Source organism: Astatotilapia calliptera, chromosome 5, assembly GCF_964374335.1.
Source record: "Astatotilapia calliptera chromosome 5, fAstCal68.1, whole genome shotgun sequence".
Lineage (NCBI taxonomy): Eukaryota > Metazoa > Chordata > Actinopteri > Cichliformes > Cichlidae > Astatotilapia > Astatotilapia calliptera.
In genome coordinates this window covers 30,215,662-30,237,388 of record NC_137426.1, presented here as the reverse complement: position 1 = coordinate 30,237,388, position 21,727 = coordinate 30,215,662, and the positions used below count along the sequence as shown (strand labels likewise).

Genomic DNA, 21,727 nt, shown 5'->3' with positions numbered 1-21,727 from the left:
GGAGCCTTGAAACAATCCAGGCGAGGCTCTGCAACTTTTAGTCATTTGAATACGCTGTATTCTCTTTACTGTGCACGGTTAATGCTAAGCTATATCCGTTCTTTCTTCCAATAGATTTTACGTTCAGTCCCCCCTGTATCATCCTAAGACAACACCTCCCTTGTATTTTTCCCTTTCGGTAGTTGTGCCGAGCAAGGGATCGTGTCCTTGTTTTCTTGCTCTGGCACTAGCCTCTGTCTGACCTCTCAGAGTTCATGAGAGGAAACCCCTGTAGCCAACATCTAAGGTCACTGCTCCTTCCTATTCCCACCCAAAAACTTCTGAGCTGCACTACCAGACTGTTCGACTACAACCCTATCCTGGACTTTGTGTCTGCTTCTGTGCGCACGCACACGCACACACACAAACTCATTCCAAAGAAGAAAAGTGTAAAACGGATGGGAGTCATTATGCAACTCCTGCTCTGCAACTGCAGGCTAGGACATGCAGCCCAGTCACCCACCAACACTATTACTACTAGAAGAGCACCAGGTCTCAGACACACACTTTGTGCAGTAAATCTGCATCGCATGCTTCTTGTCTGTCTACCTTTCAGCACCCCTCTCTAAATCTGCCTGTCGTGCTCCGGCTGTGACTCTTGCTCCCCTCCCTCCTCTCTTTCTTCCTTCCTTTCTGATTTCTGTCCTAAGGCTCACCTCTGCAGCAGCATAGAAAGATGACATCAGCCCTCAGTCAGCCTCACATCCTGACCGGACAAACAGCAGAGCTGTAGGCTGCTGGAAGTCTTTTGGAGGACAGGGTATGAATACCAGGACTGTACTACAGGGAAACCTTACTGAAAACCAGAGTAAACGTAAACACGTTCCAACATGGTAATGCAAAAAAAAGAAAAGAAAGAAAAAAGAAAAAAAGAAAGGTAATATGATCTTACACAAAACAAGAATGCTCTCATTTGATTTTGACAACTGTAACTCAAATTTACTGTTGTTTTTAAGTTTGTGTGTTTTTGACATTTAAACCAGCTAAACGTTTAACATGACTGAAAACAGACACAAGTTGAGTAGATGGCAGCAGAGCAGTAAAAGAGAAACTTTTAGCAGCAGCCCACCAAAACCACAGATGTCTCTCAACAGGCCTGGCAGTGTGCCACTGACCTGAATCAGCTTCATCTAACAGTGTGAAAGTTGCTCAGGAACAAGATGAGATGTTGCACCTACCATCAGGTACATGGGCACAGTAAATAATAAAAACATTTTATATTTCAAAGTAAAATGGTCCTAATTGTTATTTGATGGAGTGAATGCATTTCTGTGTTTTGTTACTGCATGCTCACCTTAGCCAGTACAAGCCCCAGTCAAAATCCATTCAGGGTCTAGTGTCACTTTAATGTCTCAACATCTCCTGAAAACAGAAAGAGAAAGGTCATGAACTACAGCGCTCTATAAATGTCTGGAAGTCTCAACATGACTAGTACTTTTGTGCACGCTAAAACATGTGCTTTATATATGTTTTTCGTTCATAGAATTTCATGGGAAAGACTCAATTCTAAAAATGCACAGGAAGTCACAGCAGTTTGCATCCTGTTTGCCCCCTCCCCCTCGGCCTGTTCCACTGCGTCATCACTTCCCTTTCCAGGAAACGTGGCCACTTATCCACCATATTTACATATTCTGTTCGTCAGTTCCCTGTCGTCCTGGTTTTTACTCACATTTTGTCTGATTGTTGTCTGGCATCCGAGGGTTTCCAAAACTAATCTAATTGAGCATTAGGAGAAAACACAGCATGGAAATCCTTCTTCTATATCTGACAAAAGGTCAGAAAATTCCAGCTGCATTTACTAAAATGCTTAAAGACCTTTACCATCTATGGCAGCCAGTAAAGTTATCTCAGTCAGTGTGGTGTTTTTTTGGTTTTCTTATTAAGGAAACTCTGCAGAAATGAATCTCGTGATCTTTCTAGTCACCAACTTAATAGTTTTTCCCATAGAGCAATTACAATATCAGATTCAGATATGTTATCTTTTTATTTTCTTTTTTTGCTAATCAAGTATCCTTCTGGTCACAAGGGATCTGTCAGATTCCCAATCCTAATATTTAGAGTGCCTTGTGTTCAGCAAGTGTACAAGCTCCTGCCTAAATCACTGCATCATCCTCTGTCAAAGAAAAGCCTGTGAGATAGTGTTTTTCCCATGCTGAAATCTAAGAATAGCCACACAGAGTAAACACAAATTCTTCCTGTGATAAAGTTTGATATAAAAAAAAAAAAATCTAAGGTCAAAATAAAAATAAATCCATTTTATTAGTTACCATGTTCAACTGCTCATTTATACAAAGTTATACTGAGCCAATCACTTGTAAGTGTGTGCATGCATGGGCAAGAAGACCTGCTGTAGCTCAAACTCAGCATGATGGCAAACAAAGGCGATTTAACAGATTTTGAACGTGGTGTTGTTGCTGCCAGATGGGTTGGTCTGAATATTTCAGAAACTCCTAATATACTGGGATATTTTTTTTCCTTTCACAACCATCTCTAAAGCTTACAGAGAAAATCTGAAACAAACACTATGAGTGAGTGGCAGAGAAAATGCCTTGTTGACACCAGAGGTAAGAGGGGAATAATCAGACAGCTTCAAATGGACAAGAAGGCACGGTAACAAAGGTAACCAATTCTTGTAATCAAGGTAATCAGAAGAGCATCTCCGAACAAACAAAACACTGAACCTGGAAGCAGATGGACTACAGCAGAAGAAGAGCACATCGGGTGACACTCTTAGCAGCTAAGGACAAGAAACTGGTTCAACAGCTCAGGTTGGTAGTAGGGCTGCTCGATTATGGCAAAAATGATAATCACGATTATTTTCACTGAAATTGAGATCGCGATTATTTGACGATATTTATTTAACCCTTTAAGACCTACCATAGAACCAAGTCCGCCAGAGCTTATATTATTTTTTTACATGTTGTAGTGCCATTTGTGGGAGCATTTCAAGTTGCTAAATAACTGTTATAGCCCATATTTTAATAATATGTATGCATTAAGTCCATAGTAACTACATTAATTGCAAAAAAGTGCAATAAACTACAAAAAAAATTGAAAATCGCTTTTGTTTTGTTTGTTTTTTTTTTTACATACATTTCTACTTGGAGAAATTTAAGAGGTTTATCCCTCAAAACTTTAAATACAAAAAAGTTGCAAAAAATAGTTTACAACAACAGGAAATTTATTTTGAGTGTCTTCATAGTTTTATTTTGGAGATACACCAATTTTTATATACTGCAGGAAAAACAAAAAAAAAAAAAACAATCCCATGATGCAAATTTGCAAAGAAAACAGCATGTGCATCAAAATAAACTATTTCCAGCAGTGCAAGCATCCCAGAAACTATTCAGAAAAGTCAAACATGACCAGTAGAGGTTTTTAAGGCCTACAAGTAAAAAAAACTACATTTCCGCAAAAATGACGTCACTTCAGGTTTCCGCCTGGAAATGGCGGACATGAGACAGTTCGCGCTGACGTCTGTTTCACTGTGGGAAGTGTTACGAACAGCTGATCGGATCGGCAAAGCGTGTTTCTGGAATATTATGTTTTTGTTCCTGCAAGGCTTTTTATGCAATTTTTGCAAAGCTTTATGTGGAAGGAAACCGTGACCGAGGACAAGCTGATGGCATAAGATGTAAGTACAACTCCTCTGGTTTCATATGCAAAACAAATTATTGCGCTAGCTTACGCGGTTCAGATTCTACAGGGATTTAAAAATAGTTACACAAAACGGAACGTGCTGCTCTGACCGGATTTAAAGGGTTAACAATGACTTTAAAAAATAATATAAAATAGTGTGCAACACCACTGAAGTTTTTTTTACCTCTCTTTTCAACCAACGGCAGTCACTCTCCTCTCCAAATAACTTCTGCTTAGCTTTCCGAGCTTCCCTCGGGTCCTCTTAATCAGCGGTCTCCAACCTTTTTTGCGCCACGGACGGTTTATGCCCGACAATATTTTCACGGACCGGCCTTTAAGGTGTCGCGGATAAATGAGGGAGGGGCTAATAATCGGCTCAGTCATTTTTAATGATCGTTGAAAGCCCAGATCGTAATCGTGATTAAAATTCGATTAATTGAGCAGCCCTAGTTGGTAGTGATGTAATGTAAACGTATTATTGTTTAAAAGCAACAGCCTAAATTAGTATTGTTCCCAACCATGAGGATTGGTCCATAAACACAGACGAGCACCATGTTAAAAAGTGAAAAATTAATTCAGTTAAAAAGTCAAAAGGTTTGTGTAACAGCAAGGTGCACCTAACGAAATGGCAGGTGAGAGTATATTAAAAACACACATAAAACATTAAACATGCTAATAAAAATATATCATTACACAGTTGTCCAACTCATAATCATCACTGCCACACACAGGAAGTGTGTGAACTGTGACTCTGAGTCCAGAGTGTGTGCCTATGAGATACTCCAACACAGGACACTGATTACATTAGTCCCAAAAACAGAGCTGCAACTCATCTAATGCTGCAGCTCAATAATTAAACACAGACAAAGAGATAAAACCAGCCCTCTTTTCTCTGTCTGTCAACTGTCCAAATACAGGTTAATTATTATGAGGAACCTGTTTACACACACAACCAACAGAACAACAATGTAGAGACATAATGAACCCGTTTAGTTTTAACACTACACACTTCATCACACACAAGTCTTTGCTAAGCATTAATCCCTTTGTTTTTGCTCTAGTTCATTGACGGTACAATTGTAGACCTGATCCTTAGGTAGGACGAGTAACAAAAGGTAACAGAAAAAAGTTTATTTAAAAAAAAAAAAAAAAAAAAAAAAAAAAGCACTGAAAAGTAGGGCTGGGCCATATTATACCATTCACGGTAATGCCGGTATAATGTTAGGCAACGATAGGAAAATGAAATATCGCGATAGAATATGAGTAAAACGCGCGTGCGCAGTGCCTTTGTTTTCATACGCACATGGCCGATTGTTGAGTGAAACAGATAAACCAGAATTGGTTTGTAAAAATGGTGCAACTTCAGTGATGTGGAACTGGTTTGGTGTTGGTCCGTCAGATACACGACAAAGCACATTTTTTTGCAGAACATGCAAGCGGCCGTCGTTATTGTCGTATTTGTCGAACTAAGATGCTCTTAAATCTGGGAGTAATCTGGGTCCTAAACTCCATAATCTTCAGGTCAAACAACACTGCAGCATCACTGAGAGTTAAAAAACTGTCTCAATTCTTTCATCTTTAATAAAACGATCAGCATTGCTGCTTTACCAGGTGTAACTATGAAGTTTAACTTCCAGGCATCCATGAAAACAAAATGTATTACATTTAATGGAGTTAGAAGTTAGCAGGAAGCTAGCGGAAGTTAGCTCGCTAGTTACCTAAGCATGATATTGCATGTTCTGACTGAGATTTCTGAAAAGATTCAAACGTACAGCTCTGCTATCACGTCCAACATAAATGAAGACAGGAAACTAAACAGCAGTGACGTTTGTAGGGTTACTGAAGTTGGGCTAGCTGGTATATAATGATGTGCTACCTGATCGCTAGCGACACAGCTATGTTAGCATAACATAAACAGTGAAGCTGGAGGACGAACACTAACACTTTTCCACTTATAAAAGTTAACGTTAAGGTTCCTGATAGTTAGAGACAAATGAAATCGCATGGCAGGATGCTGTAAACAGACCAAACTTCAGTCAGGAGAACAACTGAGAAAATCCATCCACAATACAAGGTTAGTCATTAATATACTGCAACAACAATAGAGCAGCTGCCAGAGAATTCAACATTAATGAATCAATGGTACAGAAGTGGAGGAAGCAAGAAGAATGAGTTTAATAAAGTTTGATTTATCTGACTGCTTTGTTTCGCTTAATGTGCCTTATAATCCCGTGCACCTTATGGTCCGAAAAATACGTACTGCACACTGCAGTTTAATGTTGCAAAGCACCTCTTTTTAACTTCAGTGGATATTATACATGGTTATGCTCAGGATATGTCAGCCCATTTCTACTGGAAATGCCTTTTGGTTAAACTTTCAGCAAGGAATTTGCATTTGCACTGTTACATTTTTATAAAGCTTTAATGTACATAAAAACCAGCTTCCTGTTTAAGTGAAAATAAATGGAAGATTGTCTTTTTGCGCTAGTAATGTTGTGGAGTTGTATTTTGTCTCGCATCAATTATATCGTTATCGCAAATTTTCAAATATATATCGTGATAAATATTTTTGGCCATATCGCCCTGCTCTACTGAGAAGTCTTAAGTTAATGCCAAAATTACACCGAAGTGGTACAAAACAGCAAGTTACGCAAGTCTCATACTGGAACCAGTATGTAAGGAAGGCTGCAGATAGCCATTTTCTACCAGGGTGTTTTTGGAGAAGCAACCAGAGAGAGTTGCGAGATGACTGGTGCAAGACTGAATCAACAAGTGGGATGCAAGAGTTTGGGCCCAACAAATTCTACTTTCTAAACTAAAACTAGCAGAATGACTCAACTACCAAACCTAACTATACCATTTCTACTTGAGGAACATCCAACTTTTTCTGTTGAGACTTGCATGTAGATGACTCCACCACAAATAGATTAGGTAAACATGATACAGATGACAGTTGAATGTCCAAATCAATGACAGGTACCAGCTCCATGAGCAGAATTTTGCATCCTCACATCTTCTAAACTACACAGCACCATTGCAAACACTCCCTGTTATGTGCTATAAAACAATTATTCAAACATCCTCTGTGTCATATTTTACCTGGCTAAAACTCTGGTACTGAGGTAAATACACATGATGAGAAGTCAGAATTGCTCCTGACCTTTGTGTGCTGGTCTTACAAACAAGTATCAGTTAAGTAACTTTAGCAACCTCAGTTACTAGAGTTATTGAAAAGTTACACAACTGTGCAGTCTAGCTAATGTTAAGAGGTGAGTTTATCAGGAACTTTATTGTTTTGTTGAAAGTGAATGGATTTTCTCACTTAGTTGTCTTTCATAAATCTGAAAGGGTATTGTGGTCCTAGAATGTTCATGTTTCTCTTCAGATTTAATGTTTAAATGAACTTTCTATGCAAATACTGCTTCACTAGCTGGTGGATATGTACAAGAGAGCCAAGAAAACTTCTATAAGAACATGTTTATCATTTTACAGGCTTAATGCCAATGACATTGTTTAGGTACACTTGGTGAATAACTTTACATTTTCAGGATTCTGCACATCACTTCAGTTACATCCATGATTTTGATTTACTGACATTTGGCTCAAGGCCAGAGCTGCAGCAGCGTCAGTCAGTCAGAACCAAAATAGTGAGAAGGACATTCCTGCTCAGCCTAAAATAAAGCCTGAAATCTGAGCTCCCCTAGACAAAGAGCGGCAGGCCCAACAATAACCACAGACCCACCCTAAACAAAGATGACACATACTGGGGTACACATGCACAAAATTAAAGACCCCTGAAAAATGGATCTAAGTGTTTTAAGTGTAGCAGGAAGTATTTGTCTTAAAACAAAAAACAAAACAAAACACTGTAGTCAGTACATTTTAAAGCATGATAGATCTGGGCTACAAGAACCGTTTAGCCTCATTACTTCATCACACACACACACACACACACACACACACACACACACACACACACACACACACACACACACACACACACACACACACACACACACACAGGTAATAAAGTAACAAAAGGTGTCCACTAGAGTCTGGGGAATCAAGTGCAAAAAGGAAACAAAAGGACACAATGACTTCCTGTTTTTACTTCAAGGAATTTCTCCACCTCCTGCTGGCCATAAAAGCACCTATATACTGGGTTAAGTGCAACTGGACCTTGCACCAACACAAGCTCCCACACAGTTTCATTAATCCTGAAGCCTTATGTTGAATTTTAATATAAACCAAAACAAATTATATTCCAACTCGTAAAATTACACAGAAACAATCTTAGAAGTAGCCTGAATGTTTAAAGATATATTTTTATTTAATAGTCCTTGTGAGTTAGATAGATTGTTGTAAGGAGTGCAGAAGGTAAGCTCTCTGATGAAAACAAAAGTCATGGTTATGTTTCACATGCTCGTCCCCACCCACACGAAGTGCATTGTTGAAACAGCCCTGGGACTATTTATACTGATACTTGCAAGGTGCTCAGTTTCCTGTGGTGTACTCCTAAAAATAAATTAACGAATAAGAAAAATTTTATAAAAGGAAAAAAAATAGAGTTAAGATTGAAAAAGAAGACATTAAAACAGCAAACTAAGAGCTACCTCATCAGGCCAGGACTCTGCAGTCTATTTACACCTACAGGCCAGTGGACACTCTTTCAATGATGAGGATGTACACATCCTGGACAGGGAGGAACGCTGGTTTGAGCGCAGAGTCAAGGAGGCCATTTACGTGAAAAGAGAAAGACCATCTATGAATCGATGAGGGGGCCTAAGGGTACATCTTTCACCATCTTACAGTGCTGTGATTGGAGCCATTCCAACTCTCTGTGAATGGTACTCATGGCCATTGATTAGTGGGTTTTGGTCAGTGGTGGTTGATCAATGGTCATGAGAATTTGCATAATTACGATTAAGGAACTGACCTCCCAGCCCATTGTTCCTTAAGTGGGCTGGTTTCAGTCATTATGCAAATGTACTGTTAATAAGATTGGGGAAACCTGCAGTCAGCTGAGACTGAAGAAGTCACTTGGATGAGTGACGAAACGTTTTTCCCACAAAACGCTACATCCAGATGAACAGAATCAACTTTTGGAGATTTACTTTCCTGGATGATTGAGAATGCATCAAGACGAAGCAAACTAAGTAATTTTTTTTTTCCTTTTTGAACTGTTGCTGCAATCTCCCTCTGTACAGTCAGGAATGTCTATGCCCCTGAGTTGATATATCATAGCAAAGGATGCAGAAAGCAATCCAGTCACTCAGCGGGGTCACTAGTCTGCAGGTGCAGGACACAAGAGGGGTAATATCATTTCTTGACACTTCCTACCAATTGTAAGGACAACAACAGAGTTTGTGCATATAAAATAAACTCTGGCATCCACCAAAGAGGTTTAGACTTCTCACCAAAGACAAATTACCATGACCTTTTGTCCCGTTCTTTTTTTTTTTTTTTTTTTTTTTAAACAACAAAAGAGGTCAATTAAATGAGGCCAATCATAAGATAAAGGTGGCCTAACATTTTCTAGGCAAAATGTTAGGCCACTTTTGTGTGCTGGTCTTGCAAATATGATCAGATATCAATAAGAGGAAAATGTACAGTCTTCTGTTAAGATCACTGCCTGCGTGAACTTTATGTAGACCAATCATGGTTACGTGTGTATTCATAACTAAAAGCCTGTTCTGAGTCAACAAAAACATTGCCAAGAGCAAGGACAAATGGCCTGTGAAGGGGGAGCTACCTTCAGTGTCGTTTGGTGTGTAAATTGATGAGGAATTATCTTCTTAATCACCTCATAGTAACATTTGTAACTGAATAAATCGAAATAATTCACCATCTTATTATGATGGTTTAATTATTCCATATTATAATAAATTACAGTTAAGAGAAACATAAAGTAGTGCATTCTTTTGCTTTGAAAACAGAACTGTAGGCTATGAGGTGCCACAACCCAACTCTAATGAAATGACAACGGAATCAAATAATTCCTAGATATTCATTGTTACCTACAGTATTAGCAGCTTGGTGTACAGCTGACAAAAGTTGCTGTCAAACATATAATTTAACCCTAACTGTAACCCTATGGAGGTACATGTGGGAAGAAAAATGTCAAATGCAGTCAGAGCAGACGTCAAATGGATTTTAATCTGCCAAGCACACAGTATAAAGTTCATGTGAAATCCAGTTTAATCAACATGAGAATAGTGCAGGCAACAGACTGATAAATTTGCAGCTGGCAAGTGGCCACCCTGTTTCCTTCTACCTGCACGAACTACCCAAGAGTATAATGGAACCAATGGAACCAGACAGCAAATGCCTTATGGGTTTAAAAGAAACAGAAGGGGGGGGAAAAAAACCCAAAACAACCAACTATTAACAGAGCAGTTTTACACTGCAATGGAAGAAAAATAAGACAAGGACAACAGATTACATGTTTGGGCTACACATTCTGAAGTTTCAATGTTAGCATGTCACCATGTTGTTTTTTTGGATCACACGCTACCTTATAGGAATGAAAGGTTGAAGTGCAGATTTATCAGCAAAGACTAACAAGCTTTGTTAACTTGTTGCTTTCATAAACTGTACGGGTTTAACAACTGTTAAAAACTGAAGCAAACATTTCGACAGTCTGCACCAAACAGAAAGGCATAATATTAAACAGCTGGGGAAAAATAAATAAAATCACATCAGGTCTAGCAGACCCCAATATGCTCCAGTTTCCATTATTGAGACACTTGCTTAGCCTTCTTGACCCCTAGCTCAATTATACAGATTGATGAGTTGTTAAAAATAAATAAATAAAAATGAATCCCACACAGAATAGTTATAAAGGAGGGAAATGACCCCAGAACCAAAAGCCTTTTGTTGCATTAGGCTGTAAATATTCTTTTTAATGGTGCAAATTTAGGCATTTCAACATGGGAATCTAAATCCCTCTTGGATTCACAGACAGTATAATATATGCCCCTTGATCAGGAAAGAAAGTCAAACCTATGTCTGTGTTGTCTGTGATGCTTTTTACACGACTAAATTTCACTTTGTTTAGTAGCCATCTCTCATGTTGACATTTTAGGAATTTCCCTCTTAATTGTATTTGGAAAATGACATCCAGAAATATTTGTCAGAGTTGAATGCACTTGTGAATTTTCCTTATTAGCCATTTCCCTGCCAACATTTTCATTTCACTATTACACATGATTTCAATGAAACCTGAGCTAATGGGGCTTAACTGGAGCCAAAGGTTTTGATGGCAAAAGAGGAGAGTGTTGCCATGCAATGAGATTTGAGAAAGGGGACGAGAAAGACATATGTGAAGCATATGTGAAGTGAGGATTTATTAAAAAACAAAGCTGTAAATTGCTAAGAGAAAAAGGGGAAAAAAAGGAAAAAAAGAAACGCAGATGAAAACAACGCAAAAAAAAGACTGGTTGGCTGGGGAGTGTCTAGAGGTGTGATTCAACACTGCCAATAATTTAACAAAACACATTTCTGCTTTACTAAATTTAAAAAAAAAAAAAAGAAAAAAAGAAAAAAAGAAGAAGAAAGAAGCCTTTGTCTTTAAGGTAAAAACAATGTCACAAATGCCAAATTCGATTTTATTGACAAGCGAAGAAATAAAATGTGTGAAAAAGTCAAGTGTCAAACACATTTTGCACATATGACGGATATTGTAAAACCCATTCTAACCATCTGCACTCTTTTCAATAAAGAAATACAAGATGTCCATAGATGAATGTGGTGAGTAAGACTGTAGCTCATAGCAGAGGGAAAACTGTGTTCATAGGATTGCCTATTTCTCTAGAAGAAAAAAAGAAAAAGAAAACATCCCCCACCCTTTTCCAATGCACACAACACACATGAGAGCTTGGACAGGCTGTGTGTGCATCTCCCCATTTTTTCCCACACAAACTGCAACGTGGAGAAAAACCAGGGAAAATAAATGAAGGTGAAAACAAAGACATGGCAGATTCCACTGTGTGTGTGCGTCACACTTGCATCTCCTGCAACTATCCATCATCAACAGGAACAAAGAATAGAAAGGAAGAGGATAGGACATACGCCGGCATAGATTCAAGCAACTAACTTGTCACATTGCACAACTGTTAATTCTACGTCCCCAATAACCCCTTCATTTTCAATAGGCTTCATGTGCTGGTGCAAAAACTGAGGTGATAAGCGCAGCATCGTCCAGAGGAGACCACAGACCAAACAGAATGCAGTCAGCTGTGATCACACAAGGCTAATATTATGGAAATGAGTTCATTAATCAATAGCTAAACAGCCTTTTATCTGGGGAGCCAGAACACCAGTGCCTGATCAACCTCGATGCTGCCCAGCCTGATAACACATATCCACTTGCAACTGATGCAATGAGCGGGCAAATCTCCTGTAGAAGTTAAATCAGTGAGACGATATCTTAACCACTGTAATTATTGTTTGTGATATTTGTAAATTTGGCGATGTCAACAGAAAACACTGAGTTTGATTTGGCAGTTTTGATTTTCGCTTTGCTGTTGAGACAGAGGGTCTTTCTGTTTTTAACGTTTCAACTGTGTCTCTCTCTCAGCTTTCGCTTTTTCCTTTCTCCCTCGTTCTTGCTCGTGTCTTTCCCTCCTCCCTATCTGCTCCCTCCCTGCCCCCTCCTCTTTCCTCCTCTTCTCCCCACCGTCACTGTTGGATTGGTGGAGTAAACACAGGAAGAGAGCGGGCTCTGTTCCACTACGCCAGAGCTGAGCCTGGGCGTTCCTGCAGCGCTCCTGCGCCGGGGTCAAAAGTTTACTGTGGTTTTCATTTCACCTTTCCACAGCCAATCAGAGCACCACACTGCAGTCTCTGAACTCTGACCCCTGCAAAGAATTCCAGTCAAAAGACGGTCTGACGCCAGTTTCCCAACTTTGAACCCTCCTCTATCCTAGTATTCCTCTTACTACTTCTTTCTTTTAAATGGTCAGCTTCATGTGGTGACGGAGCCTAGGTATAAGAAAGAAAAAAAAAAAAAAAAGATTTTACTAACAGGAGTAACAGCAGAAGGAACTATCAATACGTGCCTTGTTTGATCTCCCAGGGTGATGCTGACCTTGGTTAAGAATACATGAGGATTTTACAGCCCGTCAGTAAAGTTTCTTTTAGTTTGCTTTTCACCCAGTGCAAAAAAAAAAAAAAAAAAAAAATTAAAACAGAAGAGATAACAGACTTTATCATCTCAAGCTATATAACATGCCCTGTTTTATAGTTTTTAATTCATTGTGTTATTTCATGCTTTAGACAAAATAACTGATAAGGACAGCAACGACCAATTGTTTAACGGGAGAGACAAAAAGAAACATGGCTCTCTGCTGGGATTCAGCACAACACCTGGGAGTGTGTTTAGGAGTCAAGTCAAAGCTGCTCAGTCCAAGAGGACAGAGACACACAGCCAGCCATAATCCAACTGTGGGTTTGTTTTTGCCTTGGTGACACTGCACTCTGTCCCATCTGCTGAGTGATTAAGCCTGCACTGCTAATCAAGTCTTTCGCTCTTCAAGGGGGCAAGCAAAGGACAACACAGGCTGACTGAGCGGACACACACCACTATGCATATTTACAGTCTGGTTTATGTTTATTTGAAGTATAAAGCAACAAAAGTTGCACTTGCTGTTTCTGCTGGTAGAAAAATGAAATATTGTTGATTTTTCCTCAAGGCAAAAAAAAATGCTTATGAAGTATGAGTACAATGCATCATTTCAGGGTTTTTGTTTTGTTTGTTTTACTTGAAGCAAAGTGTGAAAATAAAGCTGTCTCTTAAAGAAGTCTCCTTTTCCCACAAATTACAAGTCCTCTTAAAGCCCAAATAATTCATTCTGTACCAATACTAGGACTGTACCTCATAGTCAATAACTATAATGTTGGGTTTTTAAGACTATTGATATTTGTTTTATTTTTGTTTGTTTTTCTTAGAATATAGTAATGTACGCTACCTCAGCTCCTCCATCTCACTCACAGGTTTGATATCACCACCGTTCAGATCATTCAGATTAACACTTTGCATAGCCCTTTGGTAACTTTTAAAATAAAGAACACAGACATAATATCTACAGACAGTACTGCTTCACGGAGAGAGAAAAAAAAAAAAAAAAAAAAAAAAGGTCTTTCTTCTCCTGCTGCAAGCACACCTCTCACTCTCTCCCCTCCTACTCAGTTACGTGAGTGAGAGAGCAACGCAGCTTCACTGAATGACAAAGAAGAGCAGTACAACAAGTGAAAGGAGGAAAAAACGAAGACATGATGCCGCTTCCAATTTCCTCCCTCAGTGTTTATTTTACTTGAACAGTGTGATTGCGTTAGGCCTGAAACACTGAAACAAACCTAGAGATCAGTCAGTGACCTCCTTGCAACCTTCGGCCACTTGGGAAAAACCTGCATTCCCTAAGTATTTGGAGACTGACTGCTGGTTGTTGGTAGGTGAAATCTATCCCAAAGTGGGTGCTGCACCCAAAACCTCCTTGTGATTGCTTTGGTCACTAGCAGATTACTGCAGTTGCCTCTAGTCTGAAAAAAAAAAAAAAAGGTCGACATGTCTGCAAACTAGTCTTGCTAACTAACCACCAAGTGGCAGTGAAACTAGGTGTGACGCAAACCGGAATCAGAAACTTTTAAAACTCTTACTTCAAAGTGAAGGCCTTACTCATTTCTACTGCACATCCTACAGTTATCTGTTGATGTCTTTAGGCCTTGTCTTTAGGGCTGTGTAAATGGGGGCTCAGATTATGTCATTATTAAAATCTAAAACCACTCCCATTTGGATATTAAAAATGAATTTCTTGATTATAGATGAAGCTTGTGCCCTGCCACACTAAGTTTGGTTTTAAGGCAATGTGAAGGTCAAAACCAAAGTCATTAACTGCTTTAAATAATATTGGAATTCTATTTCAAGGGTGGCCACCATGTCCAGAGGATTTGACTAGGACACATTGGTGGAGCTAATTGAACAGGGACCTTTATTTCCATTTTTAATCATACCATAGTCACACATAACCAATTCTCCCAATATGGCAAGAGCAATATATATCTATCTATATAAAACAGGGCAAATAGAAACATAGTAATTACTTGCAAAAGTAAAGCCACTTCTATATAAAATAAAGAATCAAATTTCAGCTCAACTTTTTCGAAGCGTTGCTTGATATTTAAACCAAGACTTCACTGCACAGCTTGATGTGATGTGGCAACATCAGGAGGCAAGTGTTAGCTCTGCTATTCTAGGGACAGCAGTAAGCTTCAGAGCAACCTTTTGATTAGAGTGTTGCCTTAACGACAAGCCACGTAAACAGGACTGACGTCAGTAGGCAGAAAAGAACAGTAATAGTGAAAAGAACACTTTTCTCTTCCCGTGAGGAGAAGAGGAGGAAAAAGAAGAAGAAAAAAAAAAGGGAAAGAGCACATATAAGAAACAAGTGTAGTAAATTATCTGACACATGCCTTGCCAGTGTTGACATGCTGTAGTAAGTCTGGAGCCTTTAACGATGGCGTGGAAGTAAGTCATTCATGACTTTTCTTTGAACTCAGGGCTATAATAAAATAACATTTATTACAGGCCAATGGAAAAATGAAAAAAAAAAAGTGTTAAGCTCAGTGCTGTGTGCAAAAAAATGCACACACTCATTGCAATCTGTGCTAATTTACTAAATGAAAGAAGATTTTGAATTTCAGATGAACTACAGAGACAGTACCCGTACAGTCCCTGCTTGCATGGTCAGATATCCTCTTACAACTTGGGACTGCAGTGCCATGCATGCCAACAGCTGGTTCCCAGTTCAGACAGACCTAGAAACTAGGGCTGGGCAATATGAACCAAAAACCATCTCTCGGTGTTTTTAGACTCTGTGGTAATAGAAAATCTCTCTCACACATTGTTTTTTTATTAATACAATCAAAGCAAACTGAATGTTAAATTGGTGTAAGCTGAAAACACATTTTTATTAAAACACTGAAAAAAGTAAAAGTGCAAAAGGAGTGATTGTCAATTTACAGTAAATGTTTAATTTTGATGCTAAAAAAAATGCCAGTTTCACTGGGTAAACTGATTTTACTCAGTTTAGAGATCATTTGGCTTCTTTGAAGTGGGTTTGTCTGAGGTACTTATTCATTGCCAGTGTGTTTTAAGTCAGTGGCCAATGGTATACCACCAAGTAGACAGGGGAATTGACACTGAAGGTGAGCAATGTACAAACAGAAACAAAATGTCTTTTAGCCACCTAAAAAAAATGCTAACCTTAAAATAAAACACATTAAAAAATAGCAAGGAACTCAATTTAATTAGTCAGGATATTGTGGGGGCACCACAATCAGTTGTTTTGCATTAAAGAACACACGAGTAGCTGTCTACTAGCACCTTAATTAACATGTTACCGTATGCTTTAGAAGCAATTTCCATGTAAAATGACTGTTCTGTTCACTTATGCCAGAGGACAAATGGACAAATACTGTCTCAAGCTGTTTTCACACACAAACAGCTTATACTCACTGACTGTGTTGACTACAGACTTTTGCAACCAAGTGCAACACAGCTAGGCTGGTAGCACGAGTGTGTCCCCTCGGGCATTTCTATGATATTTCAATGAGTAGTACAGGGATGTGCAATTGGAGACTAGCACAAAAAATTTGAAACAATGTTTCACATATAAATCTGGGAAAAAAAAAAAAAAATCTTAGCAGTCACTCTGTTTCCTGTCTGAACTCCCTGTATTCCCATTTCAGCAGTGATTTGGGACACATATCATTCAGGATATGACTATAGCGATTGAAGCATGCCTCAAGTGTGAGTATAAATTGTTATGGGGCCGTGTTGACACTACAGTTCAGGCGAGCGATGACTAATGTGACCTTATAACCAAGGCTATGAACTCCTGAAAATGTCAGGAGAATTAGGTGGAGACCTTCTCTAAAGCTGCCCTTTATCATATAGACTGCAGTTAAGGTGTGTGTGGAGAAGGCAGGACACCTGCTAGCTGCCACTGTAAGGTGAAAACACAAGAAGGAAGGAAGGGCCCGGTGCTAGGTGGTTAGCAGCAACTGAACTCTAAATAAGAATGAGAGGATTGTCCAATCAAAGATGCCATCATTTTCTCAGAGAAAGAAAATAAATTTAGTCACCTGTTTTCACCAAATACACCTGGGCAGCCCACTTGAGTAAAGTGTTTGTGTGGGGAAACGCTGACATAACCTGTAGACACTCCCCAGGCCTCCTAGAAACCACAACCCACTGCCACAGAAAGTCAACATAAAACTGTTTCATTTTCGATGTGTACACAAAACAATCTTTAAAAAACCAAAAACAACAACAAAAACAACTATAACCCCCCCCCCCCCCCCCAAAAAAACAAAACAAAAAAAAAACCAAAACACTAAACTACTAATATTAAGGCCAGTAAAGACAAGCTTTGTGAAAAGTTAGGCCAGAGAACCTTGAAAACTCTGCAGAGAACAAAGCCCTTTGTTGTTTTGATAGCAAACCAATTCCACAACACTCAAGCATTTGACCCAAATTGGAGCTATTCCTGAGACTCTCACTAATGACTAGGGCTGCCACAAACGATTATTTTGATAGTCGACTAGTCACCGATTATTTTTGCGATTAGTCGACTAATCAGATCATCATCCATTGGACATACAGCTTATTGCACCAGCAGCATCTGCTCTTATATAACTATCATTAGCTTACAGCTTTAAGTGTTTAAGGTATGTGCTAACTAAAAATAAAGACAAGATGATAGTTTATTCAATTTTAATGAAATCTGCAGATTGTTGTGGTTTAATAAACTCCTTGCTATCTAAAATATAACAGGACACCGGAGTAAATTCTTGAGCATCTCACACTTCTGATAATCAGCTGTCTGCTTGACGTTTATTCAGCTGTGTAAAAACTTTAATCTCAGCCAAACCGATTTACTCAGGAACAAATAAAATACTAAAAAAAGCCAAACAATAACATTTTTAAGTTATCTAAGTGACTTATATATATATTTAACCTGAGTAGCGAAAGACGGCGGTCGGTTTGAAAACGATTTGCCGGGAGTCCGGTGTTCTCACGGCTCTAGTTAGCCTAGCCTAGCCTCCGGCTAGCTATCGAGCTAGTGGGTAACAGACGTCTCTGAAAACGTCGGAGCACTTTTGAAAATATGTGGTGTCTTGATAAACTGAGCAGATATTTGAGGTTTACGCAGCTACATTCTCGCCTGAAAATATGTTAAACATTTATTTTGTGACCCAGAAAGAATAATAAGAGTAAAACCAACTAGCTGCCACCATTGTTGGAAACTGAGCTGGGCCGCGCTATGAATTCTGGGACACAGCTTCTTCTTCTTCTTCGGGGTTTAACGGCAGTTGGCATCCTTGTACATGCAGTGCTGCCATCTTCTGTTTCAGTCCATTATTACACTCTTAAATCCTGCTACTTATTCCTGCGTCTTTCAGGATCTTACAAAGCTTCAAACGACACGTCGACTATTAAATCAGTCGTCGACGATTTTGATAGTCGACGTAATCGTGACTAGTCGACTAATCGTGGCAGCCCTACTAATGACATAAACATAACACATATTTACACAGAATAGATTTCTCAAAAAAAAGTTACATTAGAGCCTTTATGGGTCTAATGGTCACTATGTGTAGAAGTTGTACCACTTTTAAAAATGATTTTGTCTTTAATAAAAGGGGGGAGGGGTACTGATGGGAAAAGAAAAGTGAGGACTGAATTAAGACTGTTGCATGGATAGTTCATTTAAAGTTCATTCAGAAATGACACTCTCCTATTCTCTTCTCTTCTGCAGCCTTTCTTTCTAATTCTTCTTATGCTGAATAAAAAGACAGAGAGAGCATCTGGTAGCAGTTATCTCACAAACCAAACTTTTTTTTCACCCGTGTTGCTTCTCCCCAGAGCAGTTTTATAAAAGGGGGCCCTAAACAAAACACAAACAACGTCTTGCTAACTTTTTACAATAGTAACAAAACTAGAGCAGGGTCCTACCCTCCCACTGGCTTGTTCAGGTGAACTCTTTTTACGAGCATTCTTGAGCTCGGGGAGCGAAAGTTAAAGGGGGAGTTGAAGTTAAAGAGGAAGGGCAAGGAGGGGAGGGGGACAAAGCTCTTGGCACACCCTTCCCTAATAAACTCTATCCTCCATCCAATCAATGAGGACTAGAGCGAGAGCTGTTCCAAATCCACGCTGGTTATAAACTAGAATTGGGTGCAATGATTGCTTCAGGCTGCCTGTATGGCTTTTAGAAGTGTGCATGGCTCACATATGGCTCAGCTAACCTAACACTTGGGTCTTACCTCAGAGAGGAAGAAGAGGACAACGAGGGCATGAATGACATGTGACTTCAAACAGAACGAAAGTGCAAACTGCACCATTTGACTTGGGTCTCAGTGAGGTGGCGATCTGGCCTTCCCTGGTTGATCTGGTTTCGGCAGCTCTCATTTCATACTCTCGCTCTCACTTGTTTGAGCAAAGTAACTAAATATTTCAGCAGTGGAAACATGACTGTCTTGTTTAACAGATTTCTATATTTAGCTCTACAGAGGTAGGCAGAAAAAGCAAACCTACCTGTTGAGTTCTGCCAGTGTGTATGTGCCCTTTTAACAAACAAATCCAGATCACTGTCACTGCATGAGTGACCTTGAGATGTGGGAATTAAACAGGATGTTATGCACAGCTTGAGCTGACCGCAGGAAGCTTCTGAATTCTTAAACTTGGTTGTAAAACAGCCTTGAACGACCAGTCAAAGTGAGGGAAACAAATACTCAAACTTGACTTGAAAACAGACCTGGGTAAAGATAACGTCAAATACAAAAACAGTTGCTAAAAATATAAAGATCCTCCTTTTCTCTAAATGATAAGAACTGGTTACAAGTTACATATGAAGGAACAACCGCTTTCCTTGACTAACCCTGCACTCCCCATACAGCTGTAAGAAGACCAAGGAGTCATATTTCAATTAGGGGAAACAATCAGGCTGTTCTTTCAGCTCTGTGTCATCAAGAGTACTCTCAAAGCTACTGCTCATCCACACAACTATTAATCATAAAATAAACACATACCTCATGACCGATTGGCAGTTTCTCGAAACTAAGCTTATTATCTCTGTCTCTCTGTCTCTCTTAAGGCAGGGAGACTGACGAAACAGTCAAAGAATGCCATCTATTCAGACATTAATGACACAAAAATGCCGCTCAACAAAGACAGATTAGGCAGTCAGAGTTGCAAGCTCACCACCACTGTATTTAGAAGTCTTAGACAACTCAAATATGGCAGTCCTATGCAAAATGCAGCATTGCATAACGAGGTGAAAGCAGTAAAAATATTTTTAAAATCCTGCACTTTTTGATATTATTTAAAAATTAGGTTTTTAACCATTTCATTCATAAATACGTTTGTTTTGAATGCGCTGTGCTTACCCCGAGAATTGCAGTTTGAACTTGTTGTGGTCAATATATTTCAGGCTTCAAGCAGGAAGCAGGCACTCATGTGTTCCCCAATTTACTCATGTCACTAAATAAGTTTGTAGCCATAGCCGCCATAGCCACTCCTCAGAAATTCACATTTTTATTATTTTAGGGACAGGATACAATACTTTGTTTCACAAGTAACCTCTATAAGAATGACCCAAATATCAGCAATGCCTCCAAATGTTATGCTCATTTTAATAGGGTGAGCGTTAGGGTGCTGAATCCATGGGACATGTGACCGATTAGCCTTCTCCCATGCCCATGAGAAAAAGTGATAAGTTAATGAATTATTGAGAGCCCATGCGGGGGCCAACAGACAAAGAGCGAAAGCCATGCAATGCAGTCACTTCTGCACCCCATCTGCAGTCAAAGAATCCCCCCAAAGATTGATTCATTGTTAACACAGCCTGACACCCTGTGTGAGGGAGAAAGAGAGTGGTAGATAAAGGGACAGAGAATGGGGGGGAAACAGGGGGCTCCGTTTGCCAAGAAAATGAGCAGAAGTAGCTCATTGGACAGGTTCCCACAGTGGTCATTCTGCCCACTTAGAAAAATACCACATACATGGACTTGAGTAATGGCATTCTATGAGACAAGTTAGCCCACCTGACAGCTAAAGACTGCTAGTAGAACCATCCTTACTCATTCTTTCCCAGCTACCAACCATCTAATGTCCACATTACTGAGATATCACAGTCTACTTAATCCCATGTGTGAAATCGCTGAAAGTGAGAAAACTCCACAGTAGGCAACAACAACAAAAAAGAAAGAAAGAAAAAAATATATATATACCTGAATGATCCCAGAAACTCTTGCATTGAGATGTAAATGCCTGCAAGTATCGGCAGGGATGGCCCCGGGCAAACAGAGCGACAGCACACCTAGTCCTCAAGCATTTCAGAGAAATGACTAACCTACCCCCTCACTGTTGCCTACACTTGAGCACGCTCTCCAAGAATTTCCTCTTACAACCTTAAAAAACAAAAAACAAACAAACAAAAAAAACCCGAGTGCTCAGCATACACCTTGTCAAGCACAAGCACAGGGAGGCGAACCCAAACCGGAACCCTGCGAGTGTTTATCATCCTCTGCACTGAAACACATCCATCTGCCTCCACAACCAGTCCGTCTGTCTCTCACGCTCACGTATGCACCTACATGTGATTTACCAGCAGTGAACGCCAACATTTAATCACGTAGAGAGATAGTCCCAGTTATACCAACCACTACAAACACGCGAGCGCTATTTCGCTACAGTCATGCAAATAAATACCACATGCTGGGGATTGTTCAGAGCAGCCACGCTGAGCCAGTCAGTTCAAGTTGGGTTGCAAGCAGCAAGCGAGCAGCATAGTGTAGGCTACTGGAAAATACTGCGTGGTTGCCCACGACCCTGCAGCTGGCCAACTTTACTAATGTAACAACCACTTAGAGAAAACCCGTCCCATTTTAAAATGAAAAAACATTTTGTCATTTTTCCTACACTGTTTTTTTTAATGGGTGTTACTTAGATGCTCCAAGTCTCTATGTCAAAGTATAAGGAGGGAGCTCT

At 39.5% G+C, this 21,727-nt stretch overlaps 1 protein-coding gene across 3 annotated transcripts in view; it reads right to left on the bottom strand.

The window, feature by feature from the left end:
* Nucleotides 1-21,727, bottom strand: part of ncoa3 (nuclear receptor coactivator 3) — a 34,889-nt gene that overhangs the window by 12,310 nt on the left and 852 nt on the right. The window contains exons 1-2 of one of the 3 annotated variants that reach the window (XM_080301412.1): nt 20,968-20,991; nt 1,334-1,401 (exon numbers count right to left, since the gene is read on the bottom strand). The gene's annotated coding sequence lies outside the window, so the exon portion shown is untranslated. Of the gene's footprint in view, nt 1-1,333; nt 1,402-3,862; nt 3,984-20,967; nt 20,992-21,727 lie in introns of those variants that run through there. The other 2 variants (XM_080301413.1, XM_080301411.1) reach the window with 2 other exon arrangements.